We start from the raw sequence: 18,220 nt of genomic DNA on the forward strand, positions 1-18,220 counted from the left end.
GAGGAACAGATTGAGTTTGCGTGAACGTCATTAACGTGATTAACAAGATTACGAAGCATCCTAACAATTACCGAATCTGCAATTGGTTGCGTGGAATTTCTGGCTATGTAATTAAAGCTTATGAAGGATCGTAATGCTTGGATAGGAGATGAAAACAAACCGAGAAACGCATCCCTGTTGTAAGAGATCTCGCTATCCCTTCTAACGCATCCACTTAGAAAAAAAAAGTAAAGTGACATCCGCATGTTCATCACCTGTATACAGGCCTGTTAACAGATACAGTTTCACACAAATTTTGGGGCGAAAAAGGAGCCTGGTATGGATGAGGCATTTACATCTATCGAACATTTACGGTAAAGTCAAAAAAACGTTTCACATTCTTATGACCTAGTAAAGTTCTTGATCCAACAGTCACTTGTTTCTTTTTTCAAAAATGCGTGCATGTCCAGATTTTTATCCATTATTACAGTTTCGACTTTAATGAAGCTAAATCAAATTAACTCACAGTTCATCCAAAAGCCTCAAGCCTCGAAACAGACTTTCATTGAGCAGCGTTAAGTTGTTGTTGTTCAATCGCCTGTACCGTTAAAGAAGAGATAGAGAGTTACTGTTACTAAAGAAATTGAACAAGGGTTGATTATCAACACATTCAGGCAAACCCATTATTTCTAAATAGATCTTCATATACAAGCAACACAATAACAGTGGCAGCAAATCGGAATACCGCAGAAATTTAAAATTTCCGGAGTAGTACTTAATGTAATTTTTAATGTGGGTCTGAGGGAGTTTTATTAGGTGAAGAGTGTTAATAATCAAAGGGAATTTTTAATATAATTAATCTTAAAGGGCAGATTATTGGTTAATTAAGGGACAAAACAATGAACTATTGTGCTGCCAATCTTGAGGGAGTTGATAATTGCTGGAAGATTTCGTTTACTGTCGACCGTGTGGCAAAAATGGAAGGTGCGTGGTTGATAAGAAAAAGACTGACATTTTACTTACAGACGGAGCAGCTTTTTGTTGTTGGCAAAGGTGTTTGGTGATATGTCTTGTAAATTGTTATATTGCAGATACCTACACCAATGAATAAACGAAACTGCTTCAAGAAATAAACGGCAGTTTTATTGACCGCTTACACGTCGACTAGTCAGATGTCATGCATTTGCACATACACAAGAAGGTGTGTGTGCTCGCGATTCTTGGAAAACAAAGCGTAAAACATTTGACAGCGCAGTTTGTAAAATCAGAGTAAAGCAGCTAGTAAAGTAAACAGCTGGTCATTTAGCAATGCAAACACTTCTAAGTTGCGATGGTGTTTACTGGCGTATGGCTACGAAATCACAGTGAAAGTGACTAAATGAGGCAATATGACATTGCAAATTGAGTTTTGTGAAGACATCAGTAACGTTTTCGTATTTTTCATTGCAAATCCATCGGTCGACAGAAAAGTTCTCATTAATCTAATTATTTATCTAATTTCAAGCTTACGCCCATACCAAATCACTTTCGAAGAAACGACACCACGGCAAAGCTGTTGCTTAATTGTTTGCTGGTTCAGTTGTGAATTTACAGTCAATAATATATTTTTTAGAACGTGTACTTTAGCACATAGTTAATTAAGGAACTGGTTATGAAACCCTGACATCTCGAAAGTTGCTGAAAATGGTGCGAATGTGCACAAATGGTTTAATCGTTGACACTACAGGTGAATATCTTACCTGGGACGTTTCTATTGGTCAGTTGCTCTAACACATTTGAAAATTTATTGTGGTTTGTGCACGGTCGAGGTCATAAATGCTAACAAAAACATATAAGACGAAGTTTTTCTGACTTCACAACCTGCCTTTTATTAACTATGATCAATTTTATAGGCTAATAACATTATACAGTAAAACTCCCGGATTTGATTGGTGCAGCGGAGTTCTTCGAGTGTAGACTACCAATGACGTCATTGAGTGGTGTGACCAGCACACGTGATCAGAATCTACAGTCCAACCTGGTCAACAAAGTTTTGGAAATTGTTTCAACAATGTTTTTGGCGTTAAAGGCATTTTTTTTGCAGAAAAGTAAAACTCTCCGATAAAAATTCGACAACGACCGTTGCAAGTGACCTCAACCAGATTAAAAGCTAGAACTTTATTGTGATGTGAAATGAGGGAAAAAATTGTCCAAATATGTCGGCGTCAGAAATCGCATTTATGTGACTGACATGCTGTAATTATTTAGGGTCAGAAAGTCCTTCTGGAATAATGGTTAGTTTTGAAATTTTGTTTGTAAAATTCTTTTGGATTATACTTTTACGAGGATCACAACTGTGTGTGCGCGTGGGTGCATTAGTCTAGAACTTTGCTTGAAAGTTTTTGAGTCGGCTCAGTCAATGTGGTGCTCGCTCATGAAATGATCTTGTTCATTGTATAAAACAAAAATATTTCATTTGTCGTGGGTCTGTACTCTGATAACGCATAGAGGTCGTCAAAACTTGGTAAGAACATCAGTCACGCTACCAGCCGGATGCGAGTAGCGTACTTTTATGTTCTTACCACATTTTTACGCCATCTATGGGTTATCGAAGTACAGACGCCCGGTAAATTAAAATTTATTTGTAAAAACCAATGAACCAATTTTACATTGCGCTAAATGTGGCTAAATGTAGGTTAGGAAAGGTTAAAGGCAGCTCAATGCAGGTCAGTGGTCGCATCTTGTCACAGCTCAGGGGCGACCTTTGTATTCTCTGTTGGGAGGCGCCCCATGGTTCGCATGGCATTTGCTTGCTTGCTGGCCTGCGAGATAGTTCATTTTGCCTGCCTTATTGTCAAGCTCCCTTTTGGTCAAGCCTTTTCGTTGTCATGTCGTCTTCTCGTCAGACGAAAAGTAGTCGTTCAGTCGATCTTTTTAGCGATCCGTCGCTCTTTCCCGTGTTTTGTGGCGCTTAGGCCTCTTCTGATCTTCTGTCGTTTCTTTGGCGGTCCCAACGAGTTCACCGACAGCTCCATCTTTTCCTGCGGCGAATCTGCCTGACCCAGCCCTCCTTGGCGCTGTTGTCCATGCAGTAAAAGTTGCGTTGGCTCCTGACCAGACCTCCGCTTCGTCGGATGTCGTACCATGCCTGTTTCGATGCCTGAACCTTCGATTTCGTCTTCGTGGCGTGTTTCGGTGGGCGTTCCCTCTCAACAGACGAACTTGGGCGCTCGCACAGCGATTTTCCTTGCGTCGGGTGTTGGTATCTGCCGATACAAGCTCAGTGATTTCTCTCAATTCGCCGATCCCGGCTACAATTCCTTGTGATGTTAGCGTCACATCCTCTACTAGCTTGCCGTCTGGTCCTCTCCCTTAACAGCCTTTCGTTGTTGGTCCTGGCTTTTCCCCGGTCCCGGCCAAGACTGTTAATCAGATCGTCAGCTGTGGTAAATTTGTCGATCTGAGCGACTTGCTCTCAGCGAACATTGTACACACCAAGCCGCAGTTGCAGGTCCTGTTGGATAGGCGTTTGGTCCATTCACCAAAAAAAAAAAAAAAAAATCGTCGTCGGGTTGAGGATATCGGTTCGTGCTGCGAAGCTTTCGCTATTTTCACGCTCATTCTTACTTTATACTTTCCTCACCGCTGGAAGGATTTGACCAACTACAAATTGCTTATTCTTCGCACGTACCGTCAGTTCAGTGGGCGCGTGTGGCTGGCGTACGATAAAGCTTTCCGCGAGCAAGTAGCGGCAGCGAGGATCGTTGATTTGTGAAGAAATAAAGACTTTATTATTATTATTATTATGATTGGTCGACTCTGAACGTACAGCTATATAATTTCTGTGCTGCTGGGGCGTCGGTACGTGGCGGATTCGACAGTGCTTTTAACGACTTGACTGAACCTTCCGAAGCGGCCTTTTCGTATGCAGGACGTGGAACAGAGGTCGTTCTTCCGCCCAATCAATGTCTTGTCGCTTTGCTTATCGTTCCAGCCATTATCATGGTCCCCATCAAGCTCGTGCCAGTTCTCCCTATACGGATAATGCGTCCAAACAGGATCGGAAACGCAAGTCTGCTTCGCTGTCTTCGAGTTCGTCCACCTCTCGTTCCAAACGCCTTTGATGGACTCCCTCTCCCTTTTGTTTAATTGTTAAACATTACATGTTGTAATGATTGTACGTGCTGTTTTTGACTGTGGTTGGATTTCTAGTTTTGGTTTCCATTTCGCGTATTGTTTCTTGTTACTCGACTATGTGAAAAATGAACTGATGGCAAATCAGTGTTTACATAGTATAATAATTGCTTTGGTAGATGTGAACATTATAGCTTATTTGTTATTCTCGTGTATTAAAGCTTTTTAAATCCTGTTGCCATTTTTGAGTGGTTTATTAGTGAATTTTTGTTTTCCTCTCTCTCTCTCTCTCTCTCTCTCTCTCTCTCTCTCTCTCTCTCTCTCTCTCTCTCTCTCTCTCTCTCTCTCTCTCTCTCTCTCTCTCTCTCTCTCTCTCTCTCTCTCTCTCTCTCTCTCTCTCTCTCTCTCTCAGCAAGTTCTGCATCTCCGCCAGACTCTTCAGTTAGCCCGTTGAACGTGGATGAATTTTGCAGAGAATTGTTTTCCCATCCTGACCAACAACAGGTTACTTTTGTTATTCAGGACATCCGCCATTGTTCTAAGCTGGGGTTTCAGCCACCCACAGGCTTAGACGTGCCAAAAAGAATAACCCTTTCGCATTGCAACATGCGAAGGTGATTGACGAGTATTTGGCCAACGAGGTAGCCTTAGGCAAGGTTGCTGGCCCCTGCAAATCCCCACCACTACCCCGTTTGCACGTTAGCAGTTTTGGCGTTATTCCCAAGAAAGGGCAGCCTGGCAAGTGGCGGCTGAATGACAGTTGACTTGTCGTCCCTCGGTGGGGCTAGCGTAAACGATGGAATTATATTGACTCCCAGCTTTTCACCCTTCAGTATATTACGGTTGATCAGAACATTCGTATGGTTGCGAACTATGGCCCTGAGACTCTGATGAACGTTTCTTGCTGGGCATGAAGTGGAGGGATCAATTTTATGTGGATCTCGCCTTCCCCTTTGGTATGCGCTTAGCGCCCTTCATTTTCAACTCAATGGTAGACATGGTCCAATGGATTATCCTTAACTCCCACTGTGTTTCGGATTTATCACACTATTTGGATGACTTCATCACTGCGGGGTCCCCGCAGTCCCCTCTATGTGCACAAAACCTTACATTCTTGGCTCCCACATGGCTGGTGCAATATGCGGGAGATAGAGGCACTCATTGGTCACTTGCAGCACGCTGCTAAGGTAGTCTGGCCCAGAATAACATTTCTTCGCAGGATGACTGATCTGCTGTGTTGCTTTTGCAATAAGAAACACCCAATTCACCTCAACAGGGAGTTTCGTTTGGACCTTCAGTGGTGGCAGCTGTTCCTGTCCTCGTGTAATGGGGTTGGGTTTTGGCTGTTCCCTGGCATGAATGTAATTTCGGACCTCGAAGTCACATCTGATGCGGCTGATCTCTTAGGCTATGGTGCCTACGTTCGGGGTAAGTAGTTTTACGGCTCTTGGGCTCCAACTCAGGCACATCAGTCCATTGCCTATAAAGAGCTGTTTCTCGTGGTAGTCGGCGCCCATTTGTGGGGCTGTCGTTGGTCAAAGAAGCATGTGCTCTTTCGCTCCGACAACGAGGCTGTGGTTGCCATTCCGTCAGCTAGAGCGTTGGAGTGCTCCGTGTTAATGCATCTTCTTCGTGACCTGCTTTTATCGGCAGCACGCTGGGGTTTTTCTTTCAGTGCTGCCCATGTTCCAGGTGTTGATAACAAAGTTGCTGATGCAGTATCTCGTTTTCGTTTGCAGGGATTCCGGCGTCTGGCTCCAGAGGCTCAGGCAGCTCCATGCACAGTACCTCAGTTTAATTCCTTCTTGCTAGAGGATCGGTACCGATTCTTTCTTGCGCACGGGTTAACGCAGTCTACGTGCAAGTCTTACGCGTCTGGTCAGCGGTGATTAATCGAATTTTGTCGTCAGGCAGGGAAACTACACTTTGATGGCTCGCCGTGTCCGGTTGAGGAATGGACGCTGTGCTTGTTTGTTTCCTTTTCTTGCTGATTCCATTCAACATGCCTCAATCAAAGTCTATCTATCAGCTATCCGTTCCCTTCAGGTTGAACAGGGTTTTCCTGGCCCAATGCTCAACTGCTTACGCCTGCAACGAGTTATGAGGGAAATTAAGCGCTTTCAGGGTTCCCCTGTTTCTTCGCGCTTGCCCATTACTGATAGTATCATGACCGTCATCCGACAGGCCTTGAATGTAACCTCACCCCCGACAAATTACATGTTCTGGGCAGCCTGTACCTTGGGTTACTTTGGCTTCCTACGCTCCACTGAATCTACTGTTCCCAACTTAGCCAGCCTCTCTTCTACTATCCACTTGTCAGTTGCAGACATAGCTGTAGACTGTAGCCTCGTTTCATCGTGCTTGCGTGTCAGGATCAGGGCATCTAAGGCATCCCTTTCGCAAGGATTGTTTTATATACATCCATCGTGGAAACCTCCCTTTGTGTGCCGTTCATGCAATGCTGGCTTATCTTTTCCTCCAAGGCGATTCCCCTGGACTATTGTTCCTCCTGCAGAATGGATAGCCGCTGTTTCGTGCCATCTTGACTGACTGGATACGGCAGACAATGTCTGCTGCGCGATTCTAGGTAACTTCTCCAGTCACAGCTTTCGCATTGGTGCAGCTACAGTGGCAGCTTGGAATGGTGTTCCAGATCATCTGTTCCAGACTCTTATCTAGGCGTTGGATCAACAACACTTACCAGCTTTATATCAGAACTCCATCCGAATATCTGGCTGACTTGTGCCATTCTCTAGCTTGAGTTAATTGGCCCATGCGTCGCTCAACTTTTTGCCTCCTACTTCTAATTTTTGAGGGTCGCCAAGCGCCATCAATTGCGTGGTGGTATTCGTTGCTCAAAGTGGCTTGCATGCCAGTGCTCCTCGACTTGGGCCTGCATGAGTGCCATTCGCTGTGCCTTTCCCGCCGCTTGTAGAGCTGATGGTCATGGCGTGGTAAGTCTCTTCCGTTGCAATTCTGTGGACTTTCTATTCTTTAGCCTTTAAGTGGGTCTTGCTTGAGGTTGTCGAAGTCGGAGATCCTTTGCCCCCTACCCCCCCCCCCCCCCGCCCTCGTCCTGTGTCGCGCGCCTCTCTTTGTTCAAGCACTAAGGGTTATGGGGTCTTGGTGGTGGCCACCCGCTAGGTTGCCATGGATACCTCCTTCCCCGTGCCTGATTGCTGCCTGGCTCCGCCAACCTTCGAGGCCCAGCTCCCTAGCTCATCTATTGTTGATGAGTTTAAATTTGGCTAAATGTAATTAAGGCAAGGTTAAAGTCAGCTCAATGCAGGTCAGTGGTCCCCTCTTGTCACGGCTCACGGGAGATCATTGTATTCTCTGCTGGGGGGCGCCCCATGGTTCACATCGCATTTGCTTGCTTCCTGGCCTACGAGATAGGTCATTTTGCTTGCCTTATTGTCAAGCCCCCCCCCCTCCCCCCCCTCCCCCCCCCCTCCCCTCTCCGCCCTCCCTTTGGTAAGTATCGGGTCTTGTAAGTATCCCAGTGATTGGGTTTACTGTGACGGTGCCGTTGGTGGTGGCCGCTCGAACGGTTGCCATAGTAACCGCATTCCCGTTGCCTGATTGCTGGCTGGCTCCACCAACCTTCTAGGCACCTGCTGCTAAGCTCATCTATTGTTGATGAGTTTAATTTATTGATTATAACCTGTTCAATGATACAATTTTTTGGTGTGCAAACTGTTACAAAACGTTTTTTACTTACAAATACGTTAAATTCTCCAACCCACGGAAAACACTTTCGTTCAGCTGGGATAACTTGTTGTCGTCGAGAAGACTGCAGATCATTCAAAAGGAAAAGATATCAGATATACTGGCCGGTTGAATTTAAAGTGAAAACGCTTTGTACCATACTCATTCAGATGATTAAAATTGATTACCTTTTAAAATTGCGCTAGCAAAAAAGAATTTGATGTTAAGTCTTTTGACAGGACAGGAATTCAACTTTTTTTTAGGTAAGATGTAGCCACTATGGAAATAGTAAAATTAAACAGACAAAAAAACAACAACAACAACAAAAATAAACAAACAAACAATAAGGGCAAAACATGTTTCAACCTGCTTACAGCATAAAGAGGGCTCATGATAACACTGTGAAATGCTCATACTTGACTTAGCTATCTTAAGCAATTGTATGAATGACTCTTTTCTCAAGGTCTTAATGCTTTAACATTATTATACTTTGAGGAAAGGGCTCGTAATGCTTGTAAATTAGATAAATCTGTACATCGTAATTGTTGACTAACATGGTCTCCAGCTCAGGATTGTTGTCAAATATTCCTGCTGGCAACTCTTGTAGCTCGTTGTTTTCTAGCCACCTAGAAAAATTAATGAAAACCGAAAGATAATGGATGTAAACTAAAAATACAACCATTGAAGGCTTGTTGATTAGATGTTGTATTGTTCTAGAAAAATTTTCTTCTGGATCTCGAGAACAAAAACGCCAGAACAAAAAACAAAATTAAACAATAATTAATTTCGCCTTCATCTGCGCTATTGGACAGCCTTTCTTTCTTTCTAGCCACCCCATATTCTCCAGATAATTATTTTTATCAATGCACCTTTTAACTTATATCATGTGTACGAACACAATAATGGCGTTATTAATTGAAAGCAATGAGAACTTTAAATATCCATTAGCACTGTCATCAGATGATTAAGCGAACTTCTGTTTTCTGCTTATGTTACATGTTACAAAGACTTGTACTCAAATGGTACCAAGACTATGCGTTTGACCAGGCATAACAAATCGATGACATCAATGACATCAATGAAATCAATGAGTAATCAATAGGTAATCGATAGGTAATCAGTTGATTAGTCACTGATCATTATTGACGATGATCAATGAGTAATCGATGACTAATCGATGGGCCACAAAAATTAAGGTTATCGATCATTGATTTCATCCATTACTCATCGATATCATCTCGTGGCTGACGACCGTATTCGGCGAATAAGAACAAAATAAAAACAACTTATTAAATGTAAAACGATGTTTCCAGCTTTATTCTATCCAGTTTACAGTACATGTGAATTAAGCTTCAGAAGGCCTATTTTGTTCCCCCGTATCTCGTTGTCGTTTATTATTGAATCAAACCTTGACGGTTGTCCCGTCAAGGTTGGAAAATTCTTCTATCACACCTTGAGATGGATATCTCCTCCCTTTCTGCAGGGCCTCATGGGCCATTTTTTGTAGATGGGAAAATTTCATTTTAATATGTGTGGTTGATGAAGCCGCTCGTTTCCTTTTTCCTGTAAAGCAAAGACAAAATGAAATTGGGTAAATTTAATTGAACAAGTATTTATTTACTTATCTATATGCAAAGCTGATGAATAAACATCTGGTAAAAACATTCCTAGGAAAGACGTCAGTGTACTAATGACAGTACACAACGCATATGGATTGTGCAACGGAAATAGTTCTTGCGAATTGATTGAATAACACGTGTTCATAAGGGATTCATGTACCTTTTATCTTTCCTCTCAGATCTGCTATAGGATCTTCTTGCTAAAGTCAGTTCTTTATCTCTCGGTAGGGCTCTCTTCCCTCCTCCGTCTTAGGTTTGTTGACAATTCCAGATCCTCTACCTTGGTAACTTTCCAACACGTGGGTAACAAACTGCGCGATTGGAATTTTGTTCACTCGTAAAAGGCGCAGTGCTTCTTGGCGGCTAAGTTCTGCTGTGTCTAAAGGAGGGCTAGGCGGTATAAAAGTCGATGAGCAATCGATGGGTCATCGATGAGTAATCAATAACATCAATGAGTAATCGATGTCATCGCTAATCGATAGGCCACAAAATTTTTGGGCTTCGACTACTCATCGATGACTCATTGATCATCGCCAATAATCAATGACTTATCAACTGATTACCCATCGATTACTCCTTGATTACCAATTGATTTCATTGATTATCGATTAGTTATGCCTGGGTTTGAATACACTCAACCCAAAGATCCACAAACTGTTCAGTATTTAAGAGAAAATTTACACTTTACGTGCCAAAACACATGACACAAAGATAACACTGTCACACAAACAATGGCTGTATTTACGTGTTGCAGATAAATAAATAACAGTCGCATTAAACAGTCTAAATTATCTGAATTTCACTGCTGTAGGTGAGTGCGACAGTAAAACGATAACTTAACTTACAAAGTTTTCAGCTGAGTATTATTATCAAAAACGCCAGACGACAAGTTCTTCAGCTCGTTATTTGACAAAAATCTATCAACAAACAATCATAATTGAAGTTATTTGTTAGTTAACTTATTGATGTTGTACAAACATCCCCTGCATTTTTATCTCAAGTTGACAAAGCCTTGATGGCCAGCACGTTTTTTTTCATTACAATTTTTCAATAGGATGCAGTTCATGAGTTCTCTTTAGGTTACGCGTCAAGACCGAAAGGTCTTATGGGTAGCTGTAACATGTTATAAGTTGTCTGTAAGTTTACGGTTAGCAGTACGAAAGGGTTGGAAAAAATACCCTAAACCTTTTCCCTTGGGATTTATTTTTTCCGAGGGATGAGTCAGGTGGGTTTCGTAAAGGGTAAGATAAATTACCCATATCACTTTACGGTCTTGTAGCCTAGGCTTTAAAGGACAACGGATAGACCATTTCCAATATATTAAAATTCTAGCTTGGCTACGAGGCTTGGGGTATTAAAACAACAAAAATTATATTGAGGTTCAGAATGATTATGTCTTTTGTTTTATTCTCCAAGCCTCTTAGGCAAGCTGGAATTTTAATATATCGGAAATGTTATATTAAAGCGCCGTATGAAAAATTAACCTTACTTCCTGCTAAAGAAAGGCCATTTCGTAGACTGTCTATCGGTGGTTGTTCAAAAGTTTATTAATATTGAACGCAAATTAGAGATTTAGCGTCTACTGTTATCGATGTTTACTAACTTGTTCAAAAGCGTTAAGTATCTGAACTAGACATAGCGATCAAACGAGACATAGATCAACTGAAAGATATTTGGTCCCGATGGAAACGCGTAGGGGTTGTTTTTTCTATTATTTAATGGTTTCATTCACGCGTTATGTGTTTGTTTTAGACGGCTCTAAAACTTAAAATTTGTTATAACACAATTTTGATTACACATTTTCTCTTCACTAAGATCAAAGTTACTTGATTTTAACACTTAGTGATCCATCTTCCTGTAACATAGCCGGGTCGTGATTTTAAGACACACAAAAAGTTGTTTACGTTTGAAAAAATAACAAATTCTTTAGGTGAGAATGTAAAGCCTTTAATTTGGTCTTAAAAGGCTGTTTAACAATTTTGCTGCTGGTGTTGCATCAGACATTACATCTTGTTTACCTTCCTACTATGTTAACCCTTTAAATTACTTATCAGCGCTAAATTGAAATTGAAATTGCTATTACACAAACGCAGTTTTGTCGTAAGCGCTGGAAATTATTGACACATTGTCGGTATCAGTCGGCACGTCTCGAGAAAAGGATTTGATATAGATGCATACTGACAAGCCTGAGGTGTCGTTTGTGGTCTTAGCCTAACAACACAAACTAAGCTGATGAAATAAGTCTAATATGAATTTACGTACAGTCCATATGGATACTTCTCTTTATCGTGAGATTCAGGATCTAGGTTTGTTGGCACCCCTGGTGCCCATTCCCTGCCAAAGACAAATAGAAACGTAATTTGGTTATCCGTTTCATTAGTTTTTACTCTTTATTAATGACATGGACCCAAGCTGCTATCAACCTATCGGTCAATCACGTTTCTATAACATACTCTGCTTTCACGCGACAAACTGTTTTCCATTTCTATTCTATAGCAAATTTTTATTTTTTATTACTATTTATTTATTGTTGCTATTTAGTTTATTTGCCACAAACAATTAAGTTACAATGATTAATAAATTACAGTGATTACAATGGTTACAAATGATTACAAAGTTACAGTGATTAAACTACAAGAGAAAGAAAAGAAGTGGCGAGGGAACCTAATAAAAATCGTTGAGCTTGTAAAACTTAGGTTCCCTCCCAGAAATATTAAATGAGAATTTTAACCGGTGAGGGTAAAAGGCGGCATGAGTTTGCGGAATGGCATGTGGCATGACCTGCGGCATGGCATAATTATGCGAAATACGATACTTGCGGAATGACTCAAAGAAATAAATTAACTGAAGAGTGCGTCTCTTTTTGGCGCCAATTTTAATATAAGAGCATTAGCTTTTTCCATGTTGCGGAAAATGCAACAGATGGGCTGATTAGAAAATACAAGCCTGCAACTGTGAGAGAACATGCCTGATCGGTGGTTAGGAAGAAGGGAGGGTGAAGAAATCGATGAATACTAGTACATGTGCCTATTCACGGACACTTTTTGCATTGCGGGAGCAAGCTGAGAATTTTCTAGTATATTGTTCCTTCCTTTAACACCTAAACACGTTCTAAAGCTTGGCTGATTGAACGCCTGAGGTTTCTCCGTAATTTTGAAAAATGTTGTAGACATTGAGCGGCCTATTCTCGGACTCGTACGATCGTTTGCAGATGGTTAATCGCGTTTTCTGGAAAAACATATCCCCTTCATCAAGTTAATATACGTCTCGTTAAAGAAAAAAACGAAGTAATATTAAAAGTATATGCTACCTTTTACCGTCTTAAAAAAACATTTTAAAGTCAGTTTGGGTGAGACCTTCCTCGGGTATTAAAGCGCTAAAACATTATATAGTGGTCTATAGTAACCGGTCCCACGGCACCTCCGCCTGTTAATTTTTTTTTTTTTTACCACGTACCGCATTTGTTATCTAATTCCACATTATTATCCCAGAATTTTATTTCACTATGGTTGTGCCAGCGCTTTCTTTAGTTCCTTCGCCCACCGTCTCAAATCACAAATATTTATAGCCAATTTTTGAATTTAAGGTGGTAAATATTCCTCGATGCCATGTTTAACAAACTGTTGTCGGAACTTAAAAATGCGTTTGGCCTTCGCTTTGTCTGAGAATAATTTTATCAGACGCTGTGAACATTTAACGGTTACATATTGTAGCGAATGAAAAATTTGTAACAAACTCAGGAGAAAAATAGGTTCTGTTTTTTCTCACCTTACATTTTCGGCGAGATACGTACTCAAGTTGAACTTGTCAATTACAGTGTACATGGAAAGCGAACATGAAACTTAAATTTACTCAGTCCCTTGACTACGAAAATTCATAGTTTTCCTCACCCTCACCCCTTCCTAACCAGCGATCGACATAATTTATCCCAGCCTTGTATTTTCTAACCCTCTTTCTGTTGTCTAGTTTTTTTTTTTAATATTCAGCTTCGAGTCCAAAACATCTAAAATTATTTGGCGCGAAAACAGGACGCGCTCTTCAGTTAATTTATTTCTCTGAGTCATTCCGCAAGTATCGTATTTCGCATAATTATGCCATGCCGCAGGTCATGCCACATGCCATTCCGCAAACTCATGCCGCCTTTTACCCTCACCGAATTTTAACGTGCTACCACAAAGACATGGAAACACAGCATTCAACCAATTAGTAGGGAGTTTAAGAAACGAGGACGGCAACGGTAACGAGAACGTCATTTAAAAATATAACTTCTCGTTTTTGTAACTCTTTCACAATCATTAAAATTTGTTTAACTTGGAAAATGCTGGCGAATTCTCCAGGAACTAAATTAGTATGAACGACGTCAAAGTAAGGAAAAATATAGAAGATTTTGCGTCATACGCTCCCGTTCTCGAGAAAACCTAAACCTTGTTCATTTCACGTTGTTGTTTTGCAGAGGACGGTCAAGAAATGTACCGAAATGTAAAACGCACGTGCAGTGCGATTGTTTTCGCTCATTGAGCCCATTGTTTTGTGGCGTTCTCGTTGCCAGCGCCGTCCTCGTTTCTCAAACTCCCTAGTGAGCGACGACGGCAACACCAGCGAAAACGACACCTGAAAAATGTAACTTTTCATTTGCGCTACTTCGCGATTATTTCAACTCGTTCAAATTCTACCGACTTTGGTAGGAGTGGCGTTCAGGTTAAGACAGGAAATGAAAAATTTACCGTCGTGTGCTCGCGTTCTCCACAGAGCCTTGAATTTGGTTATTTCACGTTGTTGTTTTGCAGAGGACGGCAGAAGAAATGTAGGGTTATCGAATGATCTTTGCGAGCATTTGCAAGCACGCGAGCAGTGTGTTAATTTTTGCGAGCACGAGCAATTGACAAATTTTGCTTGCGAGCAGCGAGCACTTTAGAAAATACAGATAGGGCGAGCGTCTTTAGAAAAGCACAGATGGCGAGCAGCGAACACTTCAAGTACTTCGTAAATTTTCCGCTAGCCGGAATCTCTCTATTTTATTTCAAATAAGATACGTTGTTTTGCGCCAAGTGATAGCTAATAATCTGGCTGACACCTCCAAAACGGAACAATAGTCACAGGCGGAACTCAGTAGAAGACATACTGAAGCCAGAGGTAAGGATGCTTCAACCTTTTCGTCTTAACCATATCATAACTGATTTATCGTTTATATACGTATACAAAATAACTACAAAGGAGGATTAACGAAATTTTTAGCAATCGAGCACATGTTATCGAAAATGCGAGCATGCGAGCAGTCGCAAAAATTTTGCGAGCACGAGAAAGCGAGCACTCGTTTAATTTTTGCGAGCAATTCGAGCAGAGACCAAATTTTGCGAGCACTTTAAAATTGAATGAGACCATTCGATACCCCTAAATGTACCAAAATTTAAAACGCAAGTGCAGGTCGATTGTTTTTGCTCGTTAAAGGGACAGTATCACGCTATTTTTAGTAACACATTGAAAATCGGAAAGACGCTATTCGGTTGATAGCAGACAAGATATAATGAGAAAATTCCATTAAAAGGCTATCAGAATGCAAAGAAACTATCCAGGAATATTTTCGCTGGTAGGTGACCAAGATGAGAGGGGTTCAAATTTGAAAACGTCTGGCAGACGATTTCAAATTTCGCTGTCGCAACGCACTAAAAATCGCCGGTTGGTTCAACTTTTCGTCTTAGAATCACTATTAATATTTCTTTAAATTAGCGATTGAGAAATTAAGTAACACAGTGTTCAAAGTTTAAATTTAGTGAATTGTGGCCAAAAATCATGATATCTCCCATCGATCTCCCATGATACTGCCCCTTTAAACCTATTGTTTTGCGGCATTGTCGTTGCCGTCGCCGTCCTCGTCGCTTAAAACCGGCGACACCTGGCGATTATATTTTATACGCCAATCGCCGCGATCGGCGAAAATCGTCAGCGATGTCGATTTTCGCCGATCGCCGCGATCGGTGTATAAAATAACCGAAATCTGACATGTCAGATATCAGATATCGGCGATTAAATTCGCCGGCATTCACCAAGTGTGCCCGTTCTCGCGATTTTCTATTCTCATCCCTACGAATCGCCAGTAAATTCAACCAATCAGGTTGGGCGATTTTATCACATGACTTCTCAAAACGCCCCTCGATGGAGCCCAGGAACAAGGTTGAAGTGCCACATCGCCGAGATCGGCGAAAAAAATCGCCAGGTGTGTCCGCATCAATCGGTGGGGAAACTCGCTTGCGATTTTCGCTGGCAATCAAATTCGACGCGAACGGCATATAAAATCGCCAAGTGTGTCGCTGGCTTTAAGCTTCCTAAATTAAATAAGAGGTGGCTGACGAGCGGGTTGTACTGAAACAAGATTTTTGACACTTTTTACGGACGTATGAAAGATAATGGTTCAGCCTGGCTTCCAAAATCCAGAGGTTTTCTTGTTATTTATCGAAGAAAAAGGTTTACTTACAACTCCAGTCCCAGCAGAATATTCTTATGAAAAACACCCGGGGGAAAGACTTTCAGCTGGTTGTCATTCAGATTTCTGTGAAGATGTAATTTTAAATTGAAGGTAACTTTCAGATAACGTGTTACTTTTATGGAATATAGGACTATATAATGTAACAGGATAACATTGTCTGTTTTATGGCACAAATTGTACTTACAAACGTCTCAGTTGAGTGAGTCGATCAAACACCCCTGCAGGTAAGTCTTCTAGTTCGTTGTTATCTAAGTTCCTGTTAGAATTAAAAATAGTCACTACATAAATTGAAGCGCAACTGGCAGTTTACTTATTAATACAACTGCATAGTTAACATGACGTAACCTCATTACTCAACATTCCTTTACGATAAAGAACTCTACTTACAGCCAAAACAGTTGAGAATTGGAATCAAAAACTCCTTCATTCAAGCTGTTCAACTGATTATTGTCCAAGAAACTAGGAAGAAACAATATCAATGGCTTGGTAACTAGCAGTCTACTTATGAGTGATATTGAATAATCGTGCATAGCCCACAACAAAAAAACAAGCTTGTATGATTCGAGTCGGAATATATTTTTCTTTTATTTTTCATTTTTTGTGCAACTCAGGAAAAAACTTACAGCCTTTGCAGCTGAGTGTTATTATTGAAGACTCCTGGAGGCAAGTTCGTCAACAGGTTCTTACTTAGAGATCTATCAAAAACAAGACAAAAGAACTTGTTACTATCAGTCTACTCACTAATGTTATCGGATAATTATATATAAGGCGCCACAAGCAACAGAATTGCGTGATTATAGGTGGAATCATTGTTTTTTAGACGAAGAAAAGTTTAACTTAACTGGCTGACAAAATAAGTGTTGCCACGTAGCGATCTATTAAAAACAATAACAGTGTAGAGCTAAAATTTGTTGTTACATTTGTTTTTTCTTTTAATCTGTATTGCTAAGTGTGTGCTGTAAATTTCGTATTTATGGCTACCAGTCATTGATTGTTTCAAAGTACTTAAAACTGCGCGACGACTTAACGAATGAAATAATAAAGGAACTTAACACTTTTCAAACACTACAATTTTTTTCATTCCACTCAATAGTTAACCATATTTAAGCTTCAAGTTGAAAGTTTAGTTAAATTAAGGAAAACCTGAGCATTTAATTTGTAGTATTGATTAATCTCCGTGAATCTTTAATTTAAGGTGAGGATATGGATGTGCGTTTCCCACCTTGAAACCCTTTATCATATATATGCGGGCTAATAGATTTGAATTTCCCTACAAACGTAATATTGACTGAACCTGACGCCTAAATGGACAGCCATTGCTACAATATTTTTTTCCGAATGTTAGGAAACACTTATCCTTATCTGGTTTAATGAATCCGCCCCTGAGCCCTAAGTCGATAACACTCATCTCCCTTGGGGCTGCACATACCTTTATAACGTATATGGAAGCGTATCTACAGGGGAATAACTGTATTATGTTTAAATCCTTTAGAAACGACAAGTCTACTAAGTCAGACGTGAGCAGAGAGGGTTGAGCGGTGAGGGCTGGGGGGTGGGGTGGGAAGAAGTTTTGGTGAGGAGTAAGGGATGCGGGAAACGCATATTTTGATATATTTTCTCTTTATGATCCTGATTAGCTCCATTTGGCGAATATTTTTTCAAAACCGGCGTCACTACAAAAGAGTCTTTGCTTTGCTCTTAGGCACGACGTTTCTGATTAACCGTTGTGACCTTTGCATTTTGCGATCGTGGTGTCTTATCCACATCAGTTTATATCTCACCATGTGGTAATTATAGCCGCTTCCAAACACTATCTTCTAACTAATTTACTCAACAAGGCAAATTTCTTGTTTTAAAATTTGAAGAGAAGAGACTTAGACTTCCACAGGAGCAACGGACTTCTTTATGAAACTAGTGCAATAGAGCATATTACGCCAGCAAATACGTTTTTACTTAGGTGAGGTATTAAATTAAGGAAATGACACTGGAGATGAGGCGCTACAGTGTCGGAAGTGTGCTTTGGCGCCCCGATAAAAATTCTTACAAAACGAACCTAATTAATCTCCCAGGAACTCTCTTGCCTTATTATTTCGTCAAAACTTACAAAAGAGTAAAAAGATGTGAACAACTCCAAATATAAATAAAGGAAAGAGAGCAAGGAAAGGTAGTTCTACAAGCGATCAAGATGGCGATTCGGTTTATCTCGAGCTCTTGGAACGGAGACCAACGCTTGGAAGCAAAGAAGAAGCCAACACGAGGTGCCTAAATAATAAGAAAGCTTAACTCGACCAAATAAATGCAGAAATCTCTTCACTAT

At 40.9% G+C, this 18,220-nt stretch overlaps 1 long non-coding RNA gene across 1 annotated transcript; it reads right to left on the reverse strand.

The window, feature by feature from the left end:
* Positions 1-368: 368 nt before the first annotated feature.
* LOC146453543 (uncharacterized) lies at positions 369-8,426 on the reverse strand. Its single transcript, XR_014859480.1, has 4 exons — positions 8,355-8,426; positions 7,814-7,885; positions 1,003-1,074; positions 369-577 (listed from the first exon to the last, which is right to left on the reverse strand). It is a non-coding gene; the product is annotated as an uncharacterized LOC146453543 (long non-coding RNA).
* Between the last annotated feature and the right edge of the window lie 9,794 nt (positions 8,427-18,220).

Source organism: Pavona decussata, unplaced genomic scaffold, assembly GCF_977016875.1.
Source record: "Pavona decussata unplaced genomic scaffold, jaPavDecu1.1 SCAFFOLD_329, whole genome shotgun sequence".
NCBI lineage: Eukaryota > Metazoa > Cnidaria > Anthozoa > Scleractinia > Agariciidae > Pavona > Pavona decussata.